At 42.9% G+C, this 5,306-nt stretch overlaps 1 pseudogene; it reads right to left on the bottom strand.

Annotated features, from left to right (window-relative positions):
• Window positions 1-1,667: 1,667 nt before the first annotated feature.
• On the bottom strand, window positions 1,668-2,808 carry LOC115865862 (mortality factor 4-like protein 1 pseudogene; annotated as a pseudogene).
• Between the last annotated feature and the right edge of the window lie 2,498 nt (window positions 2,809-5,306).

Genomic DNA, 5,306 nt, shown 5'->3' with positions numbered 1-5,306 from the left:
TTCTCATAGCTCAGATCTCAGCCCAGATGTCCTCAGCTGAGAAAGTTCCTCCCAGACCAGCCAGGAAGCCTCCAGCTCACCACCTGTTGTTTTGTCTTCATGTCACTCTGCAGTTATCTTGTTTATTTATAGTTTGTACCACTATCACCCCAACCTCCCCACCCACTGGAACATAAGCTCCAGAGGACAGCAGGAACTTGGCTTGTGTCATATACTCTACTCACTCCAAAACCTACAAGAGTGCTTGGCATGGGTGGGTACTCAGTGAATATTTCTGAATAAATGAACAAATGTGTATTTTTAAAAATATAGTAGACTTTAGTTATGGGAAAATAGAGCATATAGTACAGAGATTTCCCACAGGCCTCTTCTCCTCCACACAGTTTCCCCTATCTTTAACATCTTAGGCTAGTGTGGTACCTCTGTAACAATTGATGAGCCAATATTGATACATTAATATTAACCAAATGCTGTAATAGTTTGTAGAATAGAATTCACTGTTTATGTTATGCAGTTCTATGGGTTTTGATGAAGGCATGATGTCATGTATTCACCTAGTCTGATAATTCCAGATTCTCTGTCACATCTTAATCTTGTTCTCAAGCTTACTCTGTCTCTTCAGATTGTGTTTTTCCTGCTTTTTTTTTTCCTTATACTTTTTGTAGAAAGTTGGACATGATGTATCAGATAACAGGAGCTGAGATAAATAATCTTTTACTATGAAGTGTCATGTTTATCTGGTTAAGAGTTAGTCTGTGTTTAATGCCTGCTGCGCCTGTAGGTGTCAGAGGCTTTGATTTCTTCCAGTATCTCCATTTTTTGTCTTCCTTGTTGTCTCTGGGTTTCCCTAGAAACTCTCTCTTAAATAGAGTTGTAATCCACTGGAGTCTTATAGGTGTGGTGGAAGGCTTTGTGGAGGGGAAACTTTCAATAATCTTAAAATTAAATTTCAGGGTTTGTTTTTTCTTTTTAATGAGCCTGAACCTCTGGACTGTGACCCTCAGAGGAGTTTCTTAGCCTCTGTCCCTCTGTTTTTCCTCCCCTTATGACAGGAAGGTTTGAGGGGGCTAAGTTGTCTAATCGCCTTTGAGCTGGGTGACAGTAGACTTGGCTAAAATAATTCCCCTTGAAAGCAGGCTTTTTTTTTTTTAAACAGAACACTCTCAGTGTATTTCAGATGGTTACTTTTCACCTCCCTGTGGCTAAATGGGAAGGAAACTTTCTCTTCCTTCTGGTGGGGCACCTGTGTGAAAGCTCAAGAAAGTAGGAGGACCCTGCTAAGACTGGGTCCCCAGGAGTTTTGGGGGTTTGTTTTGTTTTGTTTTGTTGAAATTTAGAGAAAAAATTTATTGAAGATCTGAAAAACAATTTCTAAAAGATTGACTTTTCCAGAAAACGGTAGCTACACAATGTATTGCGTCTATCATGTTAAAATGTGCATTAGACACAAATACGAAAACCATGAAACAAGCCACCATTCTCTGACAATCTGAGCAAAGATAAAATGCCTAAGGAACAACATAGATGACTTGCAAAGGACGGGGTCTTTACTGTCAGCACCATAAAAAAAGGGGGAGCACAAATGGACGAGTGTGTTCAGTTATACACACTGAATTGAACCTTAGGAACTAGCATTTTGTCATATAGTATTAACATATTATAAAGTGTGTAGTGTCAAAGGAATAAAACCACCAGCATTCAAAAGCAGCTTTGTCAACTAAGCAATAAAACACTCTACAGTACGTCTCTCTGTTGTCCATCATTGAATACACTGGTAGCAACTTTGAAATGAAAAAAAAGAAAAGAAAAGAAAAAAGGAGCTGTAACCCCTTTTATTTGCTGTTTAAAATCAAACAGAAAACAAACATCACTTCTGTTTACAGTAACATTTCCAAAGTGCATCATTTGTACAAGAGAAGCACTAAGAAACAAAAATGTGTTTACAGAGATCCAAACATGAGTGAGTATAAGCACCTCACACAGCTTTCCGATGGTATTCAGAAGCCACTTCATAATCACTGGCACTAAACAAAGTTGCAGAGTTCTTTGCCAGGTATTTTAGGAAATCATGAAGATAATTCAGTAATAAAGCAAGGCTCTTCTCATCCAGAGGTGTATAGGCCAACATTGCTCCGATACGTACAAATAATCTCAGTAGATGTGGCACTCCGTACACCGGGGACGTAGGCATATCGGGGTGATCTGTGAGAACTTCAGCATACTGTGGTCTCTCAAATTTGTAGAGTAGCTGGGTGCCCAACATTGCACTGAAGTATTCCTTTATCCCTGCCACAATTTCATTAACAGTATACTCATTATCTGTGTTTCCTCGAGATTCCTCATAATTTGCAAAATCCTCTAGAATGGAATCCACATTCTTCTTGGCAGGAAGATAAAAGAGCTGTTTTTGCCGGGTAATTAAGTCCTAGTCATCAACAAGCCATGATTTTAGTTCTTCAGGAATCTTTAACTTCAACTCTGTTCATGAATATTTCCTCATTTTCAACAATCGGGTCTCCTCGGGCCCTTTTCTTGTAGGAGGCTGAGGTGTCTCACTGGTGCTACCACCATCTCCATCTCCAGTTGTTTTCTGTTGGTTCTTTTTTGTTTTCACGTCAACACTTTTCTGTTGCAGACCAGAAGTCTCCTTTCCAGGGGCAGCCCCTCTCATCTTCCCCTCTGCATACTGCTCCTGGCTGGCTTTTTGAAGTTCTTGTTGTTTCTGCAAATTGGTGTCCGCGTATTTGAGTACTCCGCTTTCTGGAACCCATTCATCTCGATTTTTATTCCAACCACTGTAATGTATAAAGTATTTCACCCGTTTATCCTTTATGACCACCTATACACACTTTGCTTCATAAAGAAGAGGTCCACGGAAGCACAGCACTCTCTCATCCTCCTGGAATTTAGGCTTCCGGTCCTGCTTCGGCACCAATTTTAAGTGATTGCCGCCCCCTCCTCCTTCTCCCACCATCTCGACGACTACTGTCCCCTACTCTCTACCCCGCCCAGCTCCGCGTCAGACACGCCTTCAGGCACCTCCAGCTCTACATCCGGGCCGATTTTTCCCCAGGAGTTTGTTGCGGAGCACAGGCTCCGGACGCGGCAGGCTCAGCGGCCATGGCTCACGGGCCCAGCCGCTCCGCGGCATCTTCTCGGACCGGGGTACGAACCCATGTGTCCTGCATCGGCAGGCAGACTCTCAACCACTGCGCCATCAGAAAAGCGCCCCCCCCCGCCCCGCCCCGGGAGTTTTTAACTCTCAAGCTAGTCCATGCTCAGCCTCCAGCAGTAAGTCAAGCACGGTTTGTTTTCCTGTTTTCTGAGGCTTCTGCTCCTTGTCTACTGATTCTCTGCATTTGCCCGTCTCTCCAGTTTTGGGGGCTGCAGTTTGCCCTGTGACCTCCATTCACTAATGGATCTAAGAAGAGTTGATTTTACCATTGGTTCAGCTTTTCTCTTGTGAAGAGTGGAGTGACAAATACTAAACTCTTTACATCTTGGGGTGGACAGCATTTGTTTTTTGTTTTTGTTTTTTTTTTTAATTTTCAGCTGTGTTGGGTCTTTGTTGCTGCACGTGGGCTTTCTCTAGTTGCAGAGAGCGGGGGCTACTCTTTGTTGAGGTGCGCAGGCTTCTCATTGCGGTGGTTTCTCTTGCTGCGGAGCATGGGCTCTAGGCGCGTAGGCTTCAGTAGTTGTGGCACGGGGGCTCAGTAGTTGTGGCTCGTGGGCTCTAGAGAGCAGGCTCAGTAGTTGTGGCACACGGGCTTAGTTGCTCCACGGCATGTGGGATCTTCCTGGACCAGGGCTCGAACCCATGTCCCCTGCATTGGCAGATGGATTCTTAACCTCTGTGCCACCAGGGAAGTCCAGCATTTGTTTTTAAGCGAATCTTTTCCCTGATTGTATAAGTAAAAATTTTTACCTAGAAAATTTAGACAGTAAAAAGAAAAAAATAATCATATATAATCACCCAATCTTCAATTAGTCATAGTTAACATTTTGATATATTTTTAGTTGTGACATATGCATATGTCTTTATAAAAAGGTACATGCAATTTTGAATTGGCTTTCCTCCACTTTCAGAGACTATTTCTGCATCTTCTCTTAAACTGCTGCTGAAAATATTTTCAATGTTGAATGTCTTTTGTGAGGACCAAGGCCCCATGATGAGTTCCCGTCGGGTTTTATGGGACTGGTGGGAACTCTGTTCCTCTTGAATGAAGAGTAAGGGTAACATGTGAAGCAGTCTGACATCCTCTTATGATCGTCTCTGTGCCTTTCGTACAGAGGGGCAACAGCCAATGTTAGTTAATTTGATGGATGAAAATGTTCTTTTTTAACTTCTACAAAAAGTGTGAAACATCGTACTCCTTCCTTGTCAGAAAACTGAAAGCGAAACTGAATTCTCAATTAGAATTACCTAGATGGTTAGTTGTGTTTTCTTTTTCTTCTCCTCCTTCAAAAGGATTTTAACATGTATATTTCAGTAGCTTTAATGTTTAAAATATACATACATTTGGGACTTCCCTGGTGGTCCAGTGGTTACGAATCCGCCCTTCCATTTCTGGGGGCACGGTTCCAACCATGGTTGGGGTACTAGCATCCTGCATCTGGCATGCCCCTGGGCACGGCCAAAACATAAATAGAAATAATTTTTTTTAATTTACATACATTTTACTGAAAGCTACCTCATGTTCTATTTTGGAAATTGATGGGATATAAATGATAGGTAAACAAAATAATGAGGGACTGTCTTTCCTCTCTACCTACCCCCAAAGACGTTGATCGGTGGAGGACTGGGCAACCAGGAGCACAGATGAAAGACCCACAGAGAAGGGGGAGGGAGCCAATATTTACCATGTTTACAAAGTTCTGCTTGAGCCTGGAACTATACCAAGCTTTTACGACTCAATGATAGCTATTTTTATCCCTGTTTTATTGATTGGAGAATTATGATCTGAGCAATTTGTGGAACTAGTAAAGAGGGGGTTGTGCAGGAGAGAGCCCGTTCGGTCTTTCGTTCATTCATTCATTCAACACATTTTTATTGAGTAGATTAAATGTGCTAGGTATTGTTCTAAGTGACAGGCACTGTTCCAGCCCTGCTGTAAACACAACAGCCAAAATCCTTTCTCTCTTCCCCAGTGGAGCTTACATGGAAGAGGGGTGGCGGCGGAAGGCGCCGTCTTAATAAATCTGGGTAAATTACCAAGATCTGGTGTCCCCGCCCCGCCCAGGCCCGAGCTCTCCGCTGAGGGCCGGCGCTCGGCGCGCGCACCCGCACTAAAGACTTGCTCCACCTT

Source organism: Globicephala melas, chromosome 4, assembly GCF_963455315.2.
Source record: "Globicephala melas chromosome 4, mGloMel1.2, whole genome shotgun sequence".
Classification (NCBI taxonomy): domain Eukaryota; kingdom Metazoa; phylum Chordata; class Mammalia; order Artiodactyla; family Delphinidae; genus Globicephala; species Globicephala melas.
The sequence above is the reverse complement of the archived record's forward strand: the minus strand, read 5'-3'. Positions and strand labels throughout refer to the sequence as shown.